This window comes from Panicum virgatum, chromosome 5N (assembly GCF_016808335.1).
Source record: "Panicum virgatum strain AP13 chromosome 5N, P.virgatum_v5, whole genome shotgun sequence".
NCBI classification, from domain to species: Eukaryota; Viridiplantae; Streptophyta; class Magnoliopsida; order Poales; family Poaceae; genus Panicum; species Panicum virgatum.
In genome coordinates, this window is record NC_053149.1 from 68,208,603 (window position 1) to 68,220,632 (window position 12,030).

The window sequence follows — 12,030 nt, forward strand, 5'->3', positions numbered from 1 at the left end:
GAGCGCTCTGCAGTGGAGGAGAGGGCGAGGCGCGAGGAGCCAGAGGCAGAGACCGACAGAGAGGGGAAAAGAGATTGAGAGAAAAAAAGGCCGACTCGGGCCTGCTGCTGCTGGGCTTTGGCCTTTGGGCTTTTGCGCAAGGGGGCGAATTTTTTTTATTTTTATATTTTTTTTCGTCGATTTATCAAAAATATATGTGGGTATAATTTTTTTTCAAAAATATCACCCTGCCGCCGGTTGGTTCGGCGGTAAGGAGCTACCGCCGTTTAATCCGGCAGTACCTTCCATGGGCCGTGGGCCCAGGGGCCTTACCGCCAGTTCAACCGGCGGTAGGTGCTTACCGCCAATTGATCCGGCGGTAAGTACTACCGCCGCGCTGTAGCCCGGCTATAGCCGGCTGCTACAGCCGGCTGTAGCTGGCAGTGCCCTACCGCCAAAAGCTTTAAATAGCCAATTGGATATTGAAATCCAAGTCCTCTCTCTAGCTCGGGGTATTTTTTTTGTGATCGAGCTAAACTCTGACAAATCTACCCCTTCAGGACTATATCTAACTTCTCCAGACCCATAGAACACTTGAAAATACAAATCATCTGACATGCCTGTCAATATTTACGACAATAATTACTCTTCCTTAGAATTTAATCAACGCTAAAAAATAATTCTGCTATTTTTGCATATATCTTAATTATTTCTCTACAATTTTTATTACTGACAACAATTTCTATTTTTTTGTAATATATTATTAATTAATATTATTTTTTATGCGACAAATATGTCTGTTTGAACTCATTAATATTTTCAATTATATTCGTATGTAAACTAATATTTTCAATTACATGTTCTACGATTTTATATCGTAATAATTTCTACATATAAACTAATATTTCTACATATAAAAAAATAATTTCTACACATCAAACTATACTCAAATAATTACACGCTAAAAACTATTATTAATTCTAATCTAATCTAATTACACGCTAAAAACACTATTATTAATTCTAATCTAATCTAATCAAATTTAAATTTTGAATTTTGGCCGGTTGGGTACCGGACCAAACCGGAACCGGGCCGGACCGGTTTGACCGGTAACCGGTCAAACCGGAACCGGGCCGGACCGGTTTGACCGGTAACCGGTCAAACCGGACCGGTTCCCACCGGTTTGGTGAACCTTGTCCTTCCACGGTAGTTTTTTTTTGGGAGGGGGGCTAGGGGGGCGCTCCATGGGAAATTGCTATTCTTCTAACTAAATTAGGAGTTTTCTAACTCTATAAAAAATAAAGTCTCCTAAATGGTAGGGAAACCAACAGACTAGGTAGATCTTGAGAATGTAAAATACAAACGAGATCTCTGAATTTTGCATTAAACACCATAGAAAGAACTTGGGATTTGCAATATAGTCCTCAGGCATGGTTGCATTTATGGCTATGGAGGTGAAATTCTAGCGAGAGGAGGGCTTGCCGGCGTTGGGTAAGTGGTGGGGAGTACGAGAGGATCAATGCGATCGATGTGAGGGCAAAAGCTAGGGTCAAATGTGGTCGGAGGGGATCACCAGAAGGGTGTGCAGGGTTGGTTTGTGAGGAATGTTGAGTACTCTATCCTGCCTGTGATGATTGAATTGTCAACCGTGCGGTGTTATCGTGCGCTTGGTCTTTGGATTGCAGGTACATGGGCGTCGAGTGTCGACGGAGAGCTGTCGTGGAGGAGCTCAGGCCGGGCGGCAGCTGTGGCGTCCATTCCTGGATCGAGGGCGCAAGCGGCGACGGAAGGCGGGTTTCTTGGTTTGCGCCACAAAACCAATGAGACGGACGGCGGTTGAAGACGCCAAGTCGTGGAGGCACGGGCGTCGGTCTCGGGACTGACGGAGGCGACGGGCATCGATGGTGTCTAGGGCCTCGCTGCGGGCGAGGAGGTGACGGGCGTCGGGAGGCGTCTAGGGCCGTCAGAAGGCCGAGGCGGGAATGACGTCTAGGGCCACGGCGTGGAGGCGGGAATCTTCCCGCGCGTGAAGTTTTGGCGGTTTTCTCAAAACCGTCCATCTACACGGGTTTCACGGACCTTCTAAAACTGTGGACCAGATCTTCATCAAGATGGCGGCATCGTGGAGAAGACTTCGTTCCGAAGAAAGAACCTCAGCCGCCAGATGAGATCGTGTACAGGGGGTGCTGCAGACGACCGGTCCCTGACACCGGTCTAACCGGTCTAACCAACCGGTCTGACCGGTCCATGGAACCGGTCTGACCGGTCCATGGAACCGGTCTGACCGGTCTCGGCGGGTATAAATACCCCCAGCAGCCCGTGGCTGGTGGAGTCTTTTGAGTTTTCTTGAGTCCTTTTCATTTTTCCTTCCCCTTCCTCCTGCTCTAGGTTAGGGCCAAGGACTCCAATGCAAAACGAGGGTTAGGGTTTAGCTAATCTCTCAAATTAGTGGGTAGGATGATGGGTGGATGGCTCTAGCCTTTGCATAGATGAATTCCTCTGAGATTAATGAATGAAATTCATTTGAGATTCACCTGTGTGTGCTGAGTTCTTGTCCTCTCCCTCCTCTCTTGCGTTTTGGGTTCGAATTGTCCTCTTTTGGTGTGTTTTGTGTTCGGAGATGACAACCCTTTAAATTCGTGCTTTGTTGAACTCTTTGTGACGATTCCTATGCATCTAGCCTAGTGCCAAACCCCCTGGAATCGCGAGTTCTCACGGATTGGAGATTTTGAGTTCTTGAGAAAACTCCAATCCTCTTTGATTTTCCCTTGATTTCTCACGATCTGTTAATCTTTTGGGAAAGATCTCTTGGGGATATGTTCACGGGACAGTTGTGAAGGTATCCTCCAAATTTCGTTGGATTTGGACTTCATTTGCTCGAGATTCAACTTTTGAAGTCTTGTTCCCGAGTTTTCTGGGAGCGACCGGTCTGACCGGTCCCTTCCACCAGTCTGACCGGTCTCTGCAGTCCAGTTCTGCGTTTCGACTCGTTTTACTTCCGTGTAGTTCCCTAGGGTGTTGTTGCTCAGAAATAGCTAGTCCATAGCTATTCTCTCATTTCCTAGGTGTGAGGGTTTGAGGTGATTTCTGGGATATAGGCTGACGGATCGATTTCGAAAGAAATTTTGATCGGCTCCCATTCACCCCCCCTCTGGTCGCCGGTTTCGGTCCCTCAATTGGTATTAGAGCTTGGTTGAGGTTTTCAGTACCTTAACCGGTTCGAAAACCACTTGGCGACCATGGCGAGTCTTGGTAAGATCCCTGTGTTTGCCGGCGAGGACTATGATTATTGGAAGGTGCGTATGCGAGCATTCTTGCAAAGCATGGGAGACGAGGTTTGGGAGATTACCAGGAACCAGGCTTACGAGGTGCTTGCCGTTCGGACCACACCTCTTCAGGTGTCCGAGCACGAGGCCAACGCCAAGGCTGTCAATGCCTTGTTCGCTGGCGTTTCTCGTGCGGAGTTCTCACGCGTCCAGGGTTTTTAGGAAGCCCACAAAGTTTGGACGTGCCTTGAGAACTACCACGAGCGCACACCTCAGGTGAAGGCCAGACTATTCGAGACTCACCGGCGTGAATACGAGAACTTCACACAGGGGCCGGGTGAGAGCATTGGCGACATGTTCAGTCGGTTTCAATCGATTGTGAACAAGGTCAATGCGAACAGATCTGCTGATGCCCTTGAGTACACAGAGCATGAGAAGGCCCTCAATTTGCTCTACGCACTTGACCGCTCTGTGTGGGATCTCAAGGTGAACATGATCATCGAGTCTGCTGGCTATGAGACTCTGACTGTGAATGAACTTTTCAGCAAACTCAAGGCCACAGAGGTGGATAACCAGACACGAGCCAAGCTCAATGGTGCCCCCTCCTTCCAAGATCATCGCTCTTGTGACTGGCCCAGGTGGATCGAGCTCCAACGCTAACTCTGCTCTTGGCTTTTCTCTTGCCTCTTTGCCTTCTGTTACAGATGAGCAGTTGGAGACGCTGGGCGATGACGACTTGTGCCTCCTCATCAGCAAGCTCCAGCGCGTCTACCACAACAGGCAGAGGAAGAAGAACCCCAGGTGCTACAACATTGGCGATTTGAACCACTTCATCGCCGATTGCCCCAAAAAGTCCGGCGGTGGCCAGAACAACCAGTTCGACTACTACCGCCACCGCGACCGCGATGAGGGAGGCTCCAACAAGGAGCGTCGGTGCCACAAGCACCGCAGTCGTGACCGGGGAGGACGCTTCGACAAGGAGTTGCTCAAGAAACGCTTCCAGTACAAGGCCAAGAAGCGGGAGAAGGCCTTTCTGGCGCAGCTCAGCGACCTCGACAAGAGCTCCGACACCGACCGCTCTTCTTCACCGACCACCGACGACGACGACAAGAAGAAGAAGAAGAAGAAGAAGAAGAAGCGGGACAAGGAAGCCACCGGCTTCATCGGCCTTTGCTTGGCGGCTGGTCGACGCAAGGGCTTCTGCACCATGGCGGGTGAAGCCGATGGTGCTCGTGCGTCTTCGGGTGGACATGCTACACCGACGCACGTCGACTCTTCTCCTGGATCCGAGAGCGATTCATAGGTAAACTCCACAATCGACCTGCTTGATACGGAGGTTAGGGAGTTGTACGCCGCTCTCGACAACCAGAAGAGGCTGCTTAAGGAAGCAGCTAGAGAGCGTAGAAAGCTTAGGGCTAAGCTGGCTTGTGCTAGGGAGAGATCTGGTGAGGATGAGTGCGCTGGCTGCATATCTCACATGAACGATCTTGTTGCTCTCTGTGCCAAGTATGATGAGAACGTTGCGAACTTAGATGTTGCTAAGACTTCGCTTGCTGACGTGTCTCATGAGCTCGCTAACACCAAGCATGAACTAGAACTGGTTAAGGACGCTCCTATTGTTAGCGATGTGCTTGAATGTGATGAGTGTCCTATCTTTAAGTCCGATCTAGCTTCGTTGCAGTCCAAGTTTGCTACTGTTGTGTGCGAGCTAGAGGAGATGAAGTCTAGGCCAGTTCTGTTTGGTGCTTGCAAGCTTTGTCCCACGCTTAGGTTGGGGCTAGATGAGAAAAACGCTTTGATTAAGTCTTTAGGGAAGACTAAGGTCGTGGAGTCTAGCCCACCTATTGACTGCTCTGTTTGCCCTGGTTTGATCTCTGATTTGGATAACATTGCGGTAGAGAAAGCCAATTTGGAGAATGAGAATACCTATCTTAGGGCGATTCTTAGTTGGGTTTCTGCTAGTGAGCCGCAGTTGGGCATGATGATCAAACAGTTCAAACTTGGTGATGGGTTTGGGGTCAGTTACACATACACAAAGTCAGACTTTGACAAGTTGTATGGTAAGATCGGCAAGGCTGCTGGAAACACTGCTAGTACGAGCACGCAGCCTTCGCTTGTTGACCCCGCGGATGGTGTGCTTAAAGAACCACCGAAAGCACCTCCGTAGAAGCAGGTTTGGGTTCCAAAGCCCAATGAGCTGAAGAATCCCCTCGATGCGCTCCCTGCTGCCGCAGCCCAGGTTGCCCAGAAGAAGAGGGCTGCTCCTCCCCGTCCGCAGGCGAGGCCTCCACCTCCCAAGCGTGAGATGATGTACCACTGCGAGTACTGTGATAGAGAAGGTCACCTGGAGGAGTTTTGCTTCAGAAGGAAGCGGGCTGTGAGGCGTGAGTAGGAGAGACGGAACGCGGACATGTACTCTGCTCGAGTGCATGGTCCTCCTCGGCGTGGTGGTAGGCAAGATGCTAGGGCGCGCCGTGTAGGTGGAGGTCAGGAAGACGGTGGTGGTTACCGTGCTCCAGCGGGTGGTCGCTTTGCCGGACGTGCTCCTGGTCGTTTTCAGTACGGCTATGGACCACAGGACCGAGGCTTTGGAGGAGGTTTTGAGGCACCACGCTTTCCACGTGGTGGTGTTCGTCAGTCACGCGTTAGACGGGATGCGGGATACGCTTTGACTGGTTGTGCTAACCTTTCTGTAGAGCAAATGGCTCGACACTGGTTTGCTTCTCACTTTGCTAACCCCAGTGTTGAGACATTTGCTCACCCTTTGTCTCCCTGCTGATGTGCAGATTGGAGGCTTGGAGAACAGGTGGATCATAGACTCCGGTTGTTCGCGCCACATGACCGGAAATGACAAATGGTTCTCCAGTCTCACCCCGATGCGCTCAAAGGAGTACATTCTATTCGAGGATAATGGAAGAGGAAAGGTACGTGGACTTGGCGCTGTTCGAGTTTCTGATCGCTTTACCTTGAGAGAGGTTGCTTTGGTTTTGAACCTTGGGTTCAATTTGCTCTCTGTTTCGCAACTTCTTGATGAGGGGTTTGAGGTTCGCTTCAAGGAGGGTTGTTCGCGTGTTTTGGATTCCAGTGGAGATTTGGTTTGCCGGATTACACCTCGCGATCGGGTTTTCTTGGTTGACTTCTCTGGAACTCCTCTTGGCCCTTCTCGTTGCTTGTTGGCTAGTCCTTCTTCTGATTTGTGGAAGTGGCATAGGAGACTTGGACATTTGAGCTTCGATTTGTTGTCGAGACTTAGCTCACTTGGCCTGATCCGAGGATTGCCCAAATTGAAGTTTGAAAAGGACCTTGTTTGCCATCCGTGTCGCCACGGGAAGATGATTGCTACTTCACATCCGCCTGTTAATCAGGTGATGACCACTCACCCAGGAGAGTTGCTACACATGGACACAGTTGGTCCTTCTAGGGTGATGTCTGTTGGTGGGAAGTGGTACGTTCTTGTGATCGTGGACGACTTCTCTCGCTATTCTTGGGTCTTTTCATGAGAACCAAGGATGAGACTTTCGAGTTTGTTCGAGACTTGATCATGAGGTTGGAAAACAAGCTACCCCAGGCCATGAGAGCGATTCGCAGTGATAATGGCACAGAATTCAAAAATACTCGTTTTGATGCCTTTTGCAGTGATCAAGGGCTTGAACACCAGTATTCTTCTCCCTACACTCCACAGCAGAATGGAGTTGTAGAACGGGAGAATCGGATGCTGGTTGAGATGGCGAGAACGATGCTCGATGAGCATAGGACTCCTCGCAAATACTGGGCTGACGCGGTTAACATCGCTTGTTACGTGTCCAACCGCATTTTCTTGCGTGCTTTCATGCACAGGACTTCTTATGAGTTGCAATTTGAACGCCAGCCCCGTGTTGACCATCTCAGAGTTTTCGGTTGCCGGTGCTTTGTGCTGAAAGATGGAAATCTTGATAAGTTTGAGTCTCGCTCGTCTGACGGCATTTTTATCGGTTATGCTTCTCACTCTAGAGCGTACTGTGTGCTGATTATTGATACTAACATCGTCAGAGAGACTTGTGAAGTCACTTTCGACGAGACTGCACCGTGCAATTCTTCTGTCTTTGAAGTTGCAGGAGATGATGAGCTCGGCACATCCATCTTTGAAGATGAGGAGGAAAAAGCTGCGGAGGGTGAGGCTGAGGCTACCACACGTGCTGTGGACCCAGTTGCCTCCGCCACGAGCTCGGACGATGATGACGGCCCCGATCCGACTATGTCTACTTCACGGGGACCGATCGAGCAGGTGACTCAGGCTTCACCAGCTGCACCTGAGGAGACACCAGATTTGGTTGAGGAGGAGGTGACTTCGACAAGGGAAGCACCGCGACACATTCAGCGTCGTCATCCACCTCAACAGATGCTAGGTGACCTCAATGAGCGAGTCACCAGGTCCAAGGTAACAAGTATCGCTGGCTTTGCTCATTCAGTATTTGTTGCCTCTTTTGAGCCCAAGGATATTGGACACGCTCTTTCTGATTCTAATTGGGTCAATGCCATGCATGAGGAACTTGAAAATTTTGAAAGAAACCAAGTTTGAGTTTTAGTCGAGCCTCCACCTGCCTGTAATCATATCGGAACGAAGTGGGTTTTCAAAAATAAGCAGGGTGAGGATGGGTTGGTTGTTCGGAACAAGGCTCGTTTTGTTGCCCAGGGGTTTTGCCAAAAAGAGGATATTAATTTTGAGGAGACTTTTGCCCCTGTTGCTCGTTTGGAAGCTATTCGAATCTTTCTTGCATTTGCTGCTTCCAAGGATTTTAAAGTTTTCCAAATGGACATTAAATCTGCCTTCTTGAATGATTTTATCGAAGAAGAGGTTTATGTGAAGCAACCCCCTGGTTTCGAAAATCCTAAGTTTCCAAACCGTGTTTATAAACTTCAGAAAGCACTTTATGGTTTGAAACAGGCACCTAGAGCTTGGTATGATAGACTGAAAATATTTTTGTTGGCTCAGGGTTTTAAAATGAGATGTGTGGATAAAACTTTGTTCCTCATGCGGTCTGGCACTGATTTTCTGTTAGTTCAGATATACATGGATGATATTATCTTTGGTGGCTCTTCTCACTCTCTTGTCTCCAAGTTTTCTAAGCAGATGTCCAGGGAGTTCGAGATGAGCATGATGGGTGAGCTGCAGTTCTTCCTCGGGCTGCAGATCAAGCAAACTCCTCAGGGCACGTTCGTCCATCAAGCCAAGTACACCAGGGACTTTCTGCGGAAGTTCGACATGAGTGACTTGTTACCTCAGCCGACTCCGATCAGCACTTCGATGACGCTTGATGAGGACTTGGATGGCGAGGCGGTGGACCAGAAGGAGTACATGAGCATGATCGGGTCTCTCCTGTACCTGACAGCTACGTGGACGAACATTCAGTTCGGCGTCTGCCTCTGTGCGCGGTACCAGGCTTCTTCGCGCACCTCCCACGGGCAGGTGGTGAAACGCATCTTCAGGTATCTAAAATTCACACCTGAATTTGGTATTTGGTACTCTGCGGATTCTTCTCTGGTTTTGGTGGGCTTTTCTGATGCCGATTTCGGTTGGTGTCGGTTGGATCGCAAGTCGACATCCGGCACTTGTCAATTTCTCGATACATCTTTGGTGTCTTGGTCCTCTCGCAAGCAGGCTAGCGTAGCGCTTACTTCCACAGAAGCTGAATATGTTGCCGCTGCTACTCCCAGATACTTTGGATGAAACAAACCTTGCAGGATTATGGTTTGAGTTTCGGTAGGGTTCCCATCTTTGTAGACAACATGTCAGCCATTAGCATTGCAAAGAACCCTGTCCTACACTCCAGAACCAAAGACATAGATATCCGGTTCCATTTCCTGCGAGACAATCATGAGAGAGGCCACATAAACTTGATCCAAGTTCCTTCAGAGAGGCAAACCACAGATATCCTAACCAAACCGCTAGAGCAGGACACCTTTGCTCGCTTGCGAGGGGAGCTTGGGGTTTGTTACCCCTTTTGATCGCTGACTTTTCTTTGGTTAGCTTTGTAGGTTTTATTTGCTTCTCTTCGTTTTATAGGTTTGGTAGTTGCATTATGCATATGCATTGTACATGTTTGCATTTTGCATTGTCTCACTTGCACTAGCATTCTAGTATACATTGCTATGATCTTCTAGTGCCTGCTAGTGTGAGTTGATAAATTTGATCATATATAGCTTGCTCCACTGTGTATATGACATCATCTGAGTTAAGCTATTTTGATTTGAAAATCTGAAAACATGGTCACCCTGTCTTGGCTACTAGCATGTTAGGGCGTGTTGATATTCTTTGCTATCTTATTCATGCTAGTGTAGCTTTTCGTTCAGCAATTCATACTTAAAATGATATAAATTTGATAAAATTGCTTAAGCTGTTCTTGAAATGGATTGAAAAGATTCAGGTGGGATTGCTTGTCGCACTGATCGAGCTTTCGGGACGGCTCACTTTGCACTTGTGAGAACCCGGGCAAGGCTGTGCATGACTGAAACGAGTGCCTTAAGCTTCTGATTGTCTTTGGCATAGGCTTGGCCTCGTTGCTAAGTAAAGCATGACAAGCTTTCAACCCCTAGCATTAAGAATTGCTTGATATAATTTGATTGAAAAATGAATGTTTGCAACATGCTTTGGCTGGTTTGGCTCATCTGTATGAGTATGATTAGCACTGCTTTCCATTCCCTACTTGTTAGTGCTAGATCTTGGGTGATGCTTTTATTTCTCATAAACTGAATTTGTCTAGCTCTAGATTGATTTGATATACCCTGTTAAGCTAGATGCAGGTCTTGTTTATGGATGCACACGTGCTTGTGACTAGATGTTGCTCATATCATTGTATCCCTGAATGCTTTCACTTACACCTCCTGCATTGCATTTATTGCATAGTATCTGTTCAGGGGGAGTTTCAGCTTCAGTTGGAGCTTTATATCTTTTTAGACTTGATGTGTGCATGTGCCAACAAGGGGGAGAATTTTGGGAGAAGTGATCGAACAAGGGGGAGACTTGTCTGATTTTTTTGAAAAACATGTTGTGCACAGGGCTTTTAGAGTGCATTATTTTTGAGAGAGTTGCACTTGTGAGAGGGAAAAGCTTGGCATTGGGAGTTTCTGCTTTGTTTGTGGCTCCTGGTTTCCTCGTTTTCCCTCTGCTCCTTGCATGACTGCGTCGAGTGTTACCTCTGTCTTGAGGAGTCATGTTTTGGCTTTTGATCGATTGTGTCGAGTCGCTGCCCTTGTCTTAGGGGATCGATCTGTGCTTGAGTAAGTGACTGGTCTTGCTTTTCTGAGCTTTTTGTCACTTGCTTGAGTTCTTCACTTTCTTGCTTCTATTTTATCATTTCTCTGGTTTCAGGTGGTGTGTTGATAATGCACTCATCAAGGGGGAGATTGAGGAATGTTGAGTACTATATCCTACCTGTGATGAGTGAATTGTCAACCGTGCGGTGTGATCGTGCGCTTGGTCTTTGGATTGCAGGTACACGGGCGTCGAGTGTCAACGGAGAGCTGCCGTAGAGGAGCTTAGGCTGGGTGGCAGCTGTGGCGTCCATTCCTGGACCGAGGGCACAAGCGGCGACGGAAGGCGGGTTTCTTGGTTTGCGCCACAAAACCAAGGAAGCGGACGGCTGTTGAAGACGCCAAGTCGTGGAGGCACGGGCATCGGTCTCGGGACTGACGGAGGCGACGGGCGTCGACGGCGTCTAGGGCCTCACTGCGGGCGAGGAGGTGACGGGCGTCGGGCGGCGTGTAGAAATACCCCCAGCAGCCCGTGACTGGTGGAGTCTTTTGAGTTTTCTTGAGTCCTTTTCGTTTTTCCTTCCCCTTCCTCCTGCTCCAGGTTAGGGCCAAGGACTCCAACGCAAAACGAGGGTTAGTGTTTAGCTAATCTCTCAAATTAGTGGGTAGGATGATAGGCGGATGGCTCTAGCCTTTGCATAGGTGAATTTCTTTGAGATTAATGAATGAAATTCGTTTGAGATTCACCTGTGTGCTGAGTTCTCGTCCTCTCCATCCTCTCTTGCGTTTTGAGTTCGAATACTCCTCTTTTGGTGTGTTTTGTGTTTGGAGGAGACAACCCTTTGAATTCGTGCTTTGTTGAACTCTTTGTGACGATTTCTATGCATCTAGCCTAGTGCCAAACCCCCTGGAATCGCGAGTTCTCACGGATTGAAGATTTTGAGTTCTTGAGAAAACCCCAATCCTGTTTGATCTTCCCTTGATTTCTCACGATTTGTTAATCTTTTGGGAAAGATCTCTTGGGGATATGTTCACGGGACAGTTGTGAAGGTATCCTCCAAGTTTCGTTGGATTTGGACTTTATTTGCTCGAGATTCAACTTTTGAAGTCTTGTTCCCGAGTTTTCTGGGAGCGGCCGGTCTGACCGGTCCCTTCCACCGTCTAACCGGTGTGACCGGTCTGACCTGAGAGTTGAACCGGTCTGACCGGTCTCTGCAGTCCAGTTCTGTGTTTCGACTTCTTTTGCTTCCGCGTAGTTCCCTAGGACGTTGTTGCTCAGAGATAGCTAGTCCATAGCTATTCTCTCGTTTATTAGGTGTGAGGGCTTAAGGTGATTTCTGGGATGTAAGCCGACGGATCGATTTCGAAAGAAATTTTGATCGGCTCCCATTCACCCTCCTCTAGTCGCCGGTTTTGGTCCCTCAGTTTGCTCTTTGCTGGCTCCGCAAAGGCCTTCAACCCAGCGGCGGCGAACGGCGCGGGTCTGCTCGAGGATAATCTTCGAGGATGGTGTGGGCCTGAGGAACTGTTGCATGGCGCCGAGGTCGGCAGGGCA